Raw genomic sequence first — 9,254 nt, 5'->3', positions numbered from 1 at the left:
TGTTATTTGACACAATTACTGATATCCTTACTCCTGCTCTACCTGTTGTTCCAATTTCTTCAAATGAGGATTGTAATAATTTTCTTTCTTTTCTGGTAGATAAAATCAGTAATATAAGATCTATCATCTCCCGTCTGGTTCTTCACTGACCGTACCTGCTCCAGCTCGGCCTGATGTTATAGAAGGTTTTTCTCCTATTTCTTTAACTGAGCTGGAAAAATTAGTGGACTCAACGAAAGCATCTTCTTGCTCTCTTGAAATTCTACCTGCCTCTCTGTTCAAAAATGTTTTCCGCCATATCAGTCCCTGTGTGCTTTCAATAATTAACACTTCACTGGCCTCTGGTCAAGTACCCACTTACCTTAAGAACGCTGTCATTCACCCACTTTTAAAGAAACCCAAGCTTGACCCTTCTATTTTCAACAGTTATAGACCGATTTCCAAATTTCCCTTTTTAACTAAGATTCTGGAAAAGGTTATGTCTATGCAGCTGATAGCCTTCATGGACAAACACAATATCCTTGACAAATATCAGTCTGGTTTTCGTAGGTTTCATTCGACAGAAACAGTTCTTGTCAGAGTTTCTAGCAATATCTTGTTGCGTAGTGATGCAGGAGAGTGTTCTGTTGTGCTGATGTTGGGCCTTACTTCTGCCCTCGATACTGTTGACCATCAAATCTTGCTCGATAGGCTGAGACATTGGGTGGGTGTATCTGGTTCTGCTTTAGAGTGGTTCACTTCATATCTATCTGAACGATGCTTCTGTGTGGCTGCCTCTAGGTACAGGTTCTCTCCAGCCTCCCTTTCTTGTGGTGTCCCCCAAGGTTCTGTCCTAGGGCCCTTGTTATTTTTATTGTATTTGCTTCCTTTACAGCATATCCTGAGCACTTTTGAGGGCATTTCTTATCACTGTTATGTCGATGACATTCAGCTGTATATTTCCTTTAAGCCTGAACATGTCTTTAAGTTACAGTTGCTGATTGTATGTTTTGAATCTATCAAAAGTTGGATGGCTGATAACTTTCTCCAACTTAATGATGAAAAAACATCCTTGTTTGTACCCCTGATAGATTTATACCCAGGATAATGGAAGCTCTTGGTCCTTTTGGCAAATTTGCTAAATCTTCCATCAGGAACCTTGGTGTAACCTTTGACTCTGCTTTCTCCTTAGATACCCACATCAAATCTCTGGTTCACTCTTGTTTTTATCATTTACGGAACCTTGCTAAGTTAAGTCCCATTGTATCACGTTCTGAACTTGAGATTGCTATCCATGCATTCATTTCCTCACATTTGGATTACTGTAATGCTTTATTTACCTGTCTTAGCAAAAACTCCCTGGAACATCTCCAGGTTGTTCAGAATGCTGCTGCTAGACTTCTGACAAAATCTTCTAAGTACAGGTCCTTCTTAAAATATTAGCATATTGTGATAAAGTTAATTATTTTTCATAATGTCATGATGAAAATTTAACATTCATATATTTTAGATTCATTGCACACTAACTGAGATATTTCAGGTCTTTTATTGTCTTAATACGGATGATTTTGGCATACATCTCATGAAAACCCAAAATTCCTATCTCACAAAATTAGCATATCATTAAAAGGGTCTCTAAACGAGCTATGAACCTAATCATCTGAATCAACGAGTTAACTCTAAACACCTGCAAAAGATTCCTGAGGCCTTTAAAACTCCCAGCCTGGTTCATCACTCAAAACCCCAATCATGGGTAAGACTGCCGACCTGACTGCTGTCCAGAAGGCCACTATTGACACCCTCAAGCAAGAGGGTAAGACACAGAAAGAAATTTCTGAACGAATAGGCTGTTCCCAGAGTGCTGTATCAAGGCACCTCAGTGGGAAGTCTGTGGGAAGGAAAAAGTGTGGCAGAAAATGCTGCACAACGAGAAGAGGTTACCGGACCCTGAGGAAGATTGTGGAGAAGGGCTGATTCCAGACCTTGGGGGACCTGCGGAAGCAGTGGACTGAGTCTGGAGTAGAAACATCCAGAGCACAGGCGTGCACAGGCGTGTGCAGGAAATGGGCTACAGGTGCCGCATTCCCCAGGTCAAGCCACTTTTGAACCAGAAACAGCGGCAGAAGCGCCTGACCTGGGCTACAGAGAAGCAGCACTGGACTGTTGCTCAGTGGTCCAAAGTACTTTTTTCGGATGAAAGCAAATTCTGCATGTCATTCGGAAATCAAGGTGCCAGAGTCTGGAGGAAGACTGGGGAGAAGGAAATGCCAAAATGCCAGAAGTCCAGTGTCTAGTACCCACAGTCAGTGATGGTCTGCTGCTGGTGTTGGTCCACTGTGTTTTATCAAGGGCAGGGTCAATGCAGCTAGCTATCAGGAGATTTTGGAGCACTTCATGCTTCCATCTGCTGAAAAGCTTTATGGAGATGAAGATTTCATTTTTCAGCACGACCTGGAGGTGCCATTTACCAGTGGTTTTGGCACTGTGAGCAGGTGCCAAAACCACTGGTAAATGGTTTACTGACCATGGTATCACTGTGCTCAATTGGCCTGCCAACTCTCCTGACCTGAACCCCATAGAGAATCTGTGGGATATTGTGAAGAGAACGTTGAGAGACTCAAGACCCAACACTCTGGATGAGCTAAAGGCCGCTATCGAAGCATCCTGGGCCTCCATAAGACCTCAGCAGTGCCACAGGCTGATTGCCTCCATGCCACGCCGCATTGAAGCAGTCATTTCTGCAAAAGGATTCCCGACCAAGTATTGAGTGCATAACTGTACATGATTATTTGAAGGTTGACGTTTTTTGTATTAAAAACACTTTTCTTTTATTGGTCGGATGAAATATGCTAATTTTGTGAGATAGGAATTTTGGGTTTTCATGAGCTGTATGCCAAAATCATCCGTATTAAGACAATAAAAGACCTGAAATATGTCAATTAGTGTGCAATGAATCTAAAATATATGAATGTTAAATTTTCATCAATACAATATGGAAAATAATTAACTTTATCACAATATGCTAATATTTTGAGAAGGACCTGTATTCCCACTCCACACCGTTACTCACCCAGCTGCACTGGCTCCCCATTAATTTCAGAGCTCAGTTTAAGATTCTGGTCCTTATAGAGGACTTATAGAGGTCTTCATGGTCAAGCCCCAACTTATATCAGTGAACTCTTATATCCGTGCAATCCACCCAGGTCTCTGAGGTCATGCAATAAAGTCCTACTGGCTGTACGTCACACAAGGCTGAAAACTAAGGGTGATGGAGCTTTTGCAACAGTAGCTCCCCGATTCTGGAACTCTATCCCCTTGTGTATAAGGACTGCAGATTCAGTGGTGTCTTTTAAAAAACAGCTAAAAACTCATGCTTTTAGGCTTGCGTTTGGTTAGTTTATTTTTGATTTTATCTTATCTTCTTTTATTTTACATATATAAATATATTATTCCAATTGTAATTTGTTTTAGTGTTGTGAAGCACTTTGTGATCTGTGTCTTCAGAGGTACTATATAAATAAAATGTTACTTACTTACTTACTTGATTTCCAGATTTATGGCTATTCAGTAATTAGAAATGATAGGGAACATGGCATTGGATGTGGATGTGCTGCGTTTGTCAAACAAGATATTCCTTACAGGATTTTAGTTAAGGGAGATAATCAGGAATACATAGTAATAGAAATCTGGAACAACAAAGTGTCAAGTGTAATCATAAACTACTATAATCCATGTAACAGGTTAGAGCTACAGAACCTTCTTTGTATCCAAGGACAAAACAAAGTGGTTTGGTGTGGATATTTTAATGCCCATAGTACAGCTTGGGGGAAAAAGGGAGTAATTGTGCAAATAAGGAAACCAGGAAAAGATCCATCTAAACCAAATGGCTAGCGTCCAATAGCACTTACCTCAAATTTGTGCAAAACAATGGAACGGATGATCATTTAAAGGCTATCGAATGAGCTTGAAAGAAGAGTGTTAGCATGGTTCAGAAAGGCTGGTAATGCCACGGATTCCATTACTAGACTAGAGAATGAAATCAGGAAACCCCAGGTAATCAAGGAAACTGTAATTGCAGTGTTTGCCATCTTTTTGTTTGACTTGACCCACATGCAGAGAACAATCAGGAGACAGAGAAAAAGTTAAGAGTTTATTTTTGATGAATTGATATAACAGGAACTGGATTGCACCCACTGTGTGGAGAGAAGGCTTGGTAAGTGATGGGAAATAGTTATCAGAGTTTCTTGAGCTCTTTCTGACTTACTGGTTGGATGGAGCTTTGTATGAGAGGGAGACAAAGCGGGGTAGGATGGATGAATTGTGCCTGCTTGAAGTTGTATTCAACTAGATCCTTCACACAGGATACAGGGTTAAGTTCCTTCACACAGCGGTGAGGTTTTCTGGGGTTTGTTTTTGTAGAATATAAACTATCTATGTGTGTAACTGGAATGTGCAGATGGAGAACAGGGAGTAGAGGATAGGGAGTGCAAGGTCATAAATTGGTGAAGGACAGGGGGAGTAGCGGATAGAGAGTGCAAGGTCATAAATTGGTGAAGGACAGGGAGGGCCGGAGACAAGACAAGATGAGCTTGCTGGAAGAAATAACAAGAAGCACTCCTTATTTGGACATAAGGAACTGTTATGTTATACAACTGAGCGATATGATATATGTAAAATAGGAAATGTGAACACACTCTTAAAACTTAATAAAACGAGCTGGAAGCAGAGAGAGAGCAGAATTATTGCTCGCAGGTGTTGGCTGGAGCATCTCTCTCACTCTGCGCAGAGGCGAACTCAAGCTGATTGTATTTTGTGTTTATTTCACTCTTTTGAAACCTGTGCCCAAATCAACAGACCTGGGGAAGCAGAGACGGCTTCGACATTTTCTTACTGAATGACAAGTATAGGTGCCGGGCTCGGAGGTAAGTACGTCGGAGGGTGGACAGGGTTCGCTTGGGTCTTGAGCCAGAAAGGAGGAGGTTTTAGCAGTCGCCAGCTGGAAATGGAATCCAGGAACTTTACTTGGAACCTGAGACGAGGAAATCAGCACAACGAGGAATCAACAGAGCCGTAGGCGGACTGGAGTCAAGCCTACAGAAAAACATAAATGAGGCGGGTTACTAGGAATCACAAAGGTGCTTCAGAAAGCTAAGGTAGGTTTGGCTAGCAGTTGTTACCACAATAGGCAAACCCTCAGGCGTAGGAGTGCTGGCGAGCTGCTCTCTTATCCTCCTCCTCTCTGATGAGAAATTGCGAGCACCTGTTCCTTCTCACCTCCGGAGCTCAGACGGCATCTAGTGGTGGAAAAGTGTGAGCAGCAGGCAAAAAAAAAACAAAAAACAAAGACATACTCCAAAACTCCCGACAGTGTTCTTTGATATTGAAAAGGCATATAATATGATGTGGAGGGAAAGCCTTTTAATTAAATTGCACAGGTTGGTGGTTGGTGCCAGGGTTTTTAATTGGGTCAAAGACCATGTCTTTTTGGTAGACAGATTCAGGTTTCAATCAATTCAGCTTTGTCCAGCAAATACACAGTCCTATGGCTTTCATTATCATGATTAATGAAATGTTTTCTGTTGTTCCAGGAGATATTGGTCGGTCTCCTTTTGCAGATGACGGTGTACTATGGAAGAGAGGGAGAAACATTGAATATATATATAAACAAATGTCCAAGAAGCTATAAATGATGTGGTTGAATGGGGGAATAACTGGGGGCTTAGGTTTTCAGTTGAAAAAACTAAAGCAGTCTTTTTTACAAGGAGAAAGCTGAATGAAAACTTCAAATTACAGTTATATGGAGAGGGAGTGGAGAATGTTGGATCTTTCAAGTATTTGGATGTGATATTTGATGCACACTTGACATGTAAATCATATTGACAGGATTAAGTGAAAAATTCAAAAACAAAAATAAAATAAATAAAAGGTATTTGGCAGGAAGGGAGTTGCTCGTACTCGTACTCGTCGTCTTCCGCTTTATCCGGGACCGGGTCGCGGGGGCAGCAGACTCAACAGAGACGCCCAGACGTCCCTCTCTCCAGACACCTCCTCCAGTTCCTCCAGGGGGAGCCCAAGGCGTTCCCAGGCCAGCCGAGAGACATAGTCCCTCCAGCGTGTCCTGGGCCGTCCCCTGGGCCTCCTCCCGGTGGGACGTGCCTGGAACACCTCCCAAGGAAGGTGTCCAGGAGGCATCCGGTATAGATGCCCGAGCCACCTCAACTGGCTCCTCTCGATGTGGAGGAGCAGCGGCTCTACTCCGAGCCCCTCCTGGATGGCCGAGCTCCTCACCCTATCTCTAAGGGAGTGCCCGGCCACCCTACGGAGGAAGCTCATTTCAGCCGCTTGTATCCGGGATCTCGTCCATAAAAGTTATGAACAGGACCGGTGACAAAGGGCAGCCCTGCCGGAGTCCAACATGCACTGGGAACAGGTCCGACTTAGTGCCGGCAATGCGGACCAAACTCCTGCTCCGCTCGTACAGGGACCGGATGGCCCCTAGTAAAGGGCCCCCGATTCTATACTCCTGGAGAACCCCCCACAGGGCATCACGAGGGACACAGTTGAATGCCTTCTCCAGGTCCACAAAACACATGTGAACCGGTTGGGCAAACTCCCATGAACCCTCGAGCACCCTGTAGAGGGTGTAGAGCTGGTCCAGTGTTCCACGGTCGGGACGAAAACCACACTGCTCCTCCTGAAGCCGAGGTTCGACTATCGGTTGGACTCTCCTCTCCAATACCCTGGCGTAGGCCTTACCAGGGAGGCTGAGGAATGTGATCCCCCTGTAGTTGGAACACACCCTCCGGTCCCCTTCTTATGAAGAAGGACCACCACCCCAGTCTGCCAGTCCAGAGGCACTGTCCCCGACCGCCACGCAATGTTGAAGAGACGTGTCAACCATGACAGCCCTACAACATCCAGAGACTTGAGGTACTCAGGGCAGATCTCATCCACCCCTGAAGCCCTGCCACCGCGGAGCTTTTTAACCACCTCGGTGACTTCAGCCTGGGTGATGAAAGAGTCCGACCCCGAGTCCCCAGCCTCTGTTTCCACCACGGAATGCGTGATGGCAGGATTGAGGAGATCTTCGAAGTACTCCTTCCACCGCCCGATAATGTCCTCAGTCGAGGTCAGCAGTCTCCCGCCCCCACTGTAAACAGTGTTGGCGAAGCACTGCTTCCCCCTCCTGAGGCGACGGACGGTTTACCAGAATCGCTTTGAGGCCAACCGGTAGTCCTTCTCCATGGCCTCACCGAACTCCTCCCAGGCCCGTGTTTGACCCGTGTTGTCCCAGACCCTCACTATGCGCTTGGGCCTGCCAAGTCTGACTGGCTTTCTCCTCCTCCAGCGGATCCAACTCACCACCAGGTGATGATCAGTGGACAGCTCAGCCCCTCTCTTTACCCGAGTGTCCAAAACATGCGGCCGAAGATCTGATGATATGACAACAAAGTCGATCATCGACCTCCTGCCTAGGGTGTCCTGGTGCCAAGTCCACTGATGGAAACCTTTATGTTTGAACATGGTGTTCGTTATGGACAATCCGTGACTAGCACAGAAGTCCAATAACAAAACACCACTCGGATTCAGATTGGGGAGGCCATTCCTCCCAATCACGCCTCTCCCGGTGTCACTGTCGTTCCCCACGTGGGCGTTGAAGTCCCCCAGCAGAATAATGGAGTCCCCGGGAGGGGCACTATCCAGCACCCCCGACAGGGACGCCAAGAAGGCCGGGTACTCTGCACTGCCACTCGGCCCGTAGGCTGAAATGATAGTCAGAGACCTCTCCCCAACCCGAAGGCGCAGGGATTCGACCCTCTCATCCACTGGGGTAAACCCCAACACGAGACGGCTGAGCTGGGGGGCAACAAGCAAACCCACACCAGCCCGCCGCCTCTCCCCGTGGGCCACTCCAGAGTAGAACAGAGTCCAACCCCTCTCAAGGAGATGGGTTCCAGAGCCCATGCTGTGCGTGGAGGCAAGCCCGACTATTTCTAGTCGATATCTCTCGACCTCCCGCACAAGATCAGGCTCCTTCCCCCCCAGCGAGGTGACATTCCACGTCCCAAGAGCCAGCCTAAGCATCCGGGGATCGGGCCGCTGAGGTCTCCACCTTCGTCCGCCACCCAATCCACAGGTAAGAAGTGACTCCAGGCTGAACAATCCAAGGGCTAGGCTGGCTCAATAATGCAAGGACAGAAAAAGGGTCAACGATCGGAACAAGAGGCGTCAGGCAAGGAGCAGGCAGAGGCATAAATCCAAAAGGCAAGGCAAGGTCAAGAACAATGATCAGACAGGAAGGAACGCTGTATATCTACTCACACGATGGCTTTCAAAAATCTGGCACCGTCTTCTTCTTCTTCTTCTTGTTGGTTTTATTGGCGGTTGGCAACAAACTTTTAGTAGCATTACTGCCACTTACTGGTATGGAGTGTGGTTCGTGTCGGTCTATCTATTTATATATATATATATTTAAATTCTACAAATTAAATAAATAAATAAATCTTACCTATATATATACAAATATACATACTTATACATTACTTTATATTCTACCCATCTATATCCTCCATACTTTGACAATTTTATCTACTATAATAAAAATCTATGAAATAATTTAGTTTTCTTTAAAAATTGAATCACTATTTGTATATGTTTACTCCCTAAATTCTTCCTCAAAATATCTAATAAATTAACCTTTTCCTTAATACCTTCAAACTCTCTTCTCATATATCTTCTTTCTCTTTCAAATTTATGACATTCTAATATAACATGTTCTATTTTTTCATATTTTCCACAGTAATCACATTTACCAGTATTATACTTTTGAATTTTAAAAAGTGTATAATTAAGTCCTGTATGTCCAAATCTCAACCTTGTTATCACTCTTTCCTCCTTTCTATTTTGTCTTCCATTTCTTCTTTCTCCTACTATCTTCTGAATTTTATAAAACCATCTTCCTGTTTTTCCTTCATCCCACCTTTTGCCGTTTTTCCATCAGCTTTCCTTTAACAATACTCTTTCCCTCATATTTACTTGTTTTAACTATAAAACTAATAGGATTTTGAATTACCCTCTTTGCTATTTTATCTGCCCTCTCGTTCCCTTCTACTCCAATATGTGCTGGAACCCACACAAATATAACTATCAAGCCCATTTTTTGTATTCTGTATAATGTAGGAAATATTTCTAATAAAATGTCCATCCTACTATCTGATTGATTATATTTTAAACTTAATAATGCATAGCTTGAATCTGAGCAAATTACTGTTTTT

At 44.3% G+C, this 9,254-nt stretch overlaps 1 long non-coding RNA gene across 2 annotated transcripts; it reads right to left on the bottom strand.

Moving 5' to 3' along the window:
* Nucleotides 1–4,115: 4,115 nt before the first annotated feature.
* LOC124860031 lies at nt 4,116–8,676 on the bottom strand. Of its 2 annotated transcripts, XR_007036257.1 has the most exons (3): nt 8,302–8,676; nt 5,157–5,273; nt 4,116–5,070 (listed from the first exon to the last, which is right to left on the bottom strand). It is a non-coding gene; the product is annotated as an uncharacterized LOC124860031 (long non-coding RNA). The 2 variants fall into 2 exon arrangements; XR_007036254.1 differs by lacking the exon at nt 8,302–8,676 and having other exon boundaries at nt 5,157–5,977.
* Nucleotides 8,677–9,254: the final 578 nt, after the last annotated feature.

This window comes from Girardinichthys multiradiatus, chromosome 2 (genome assembly GCF_021462225.1).
Source record: "Girardinichthys multiradiatus isolate DD_20200921_A chromosome 2, DD_fGirMul_XY1, whole genome shotgun sequence".
In the NCBI taxonomy this organism is placed as follows: Eukaryota; Metazoa; Chordata; class Actinopteri; order Cyprinodontiformes; family Goodeidae; genus Girardinichthys; species Girardinichthys multiradiatus.
Note: the sequence above shows the minus strand (reverse complement) of the source record. Positions and strands in the feature narration are given on the sequence as shown.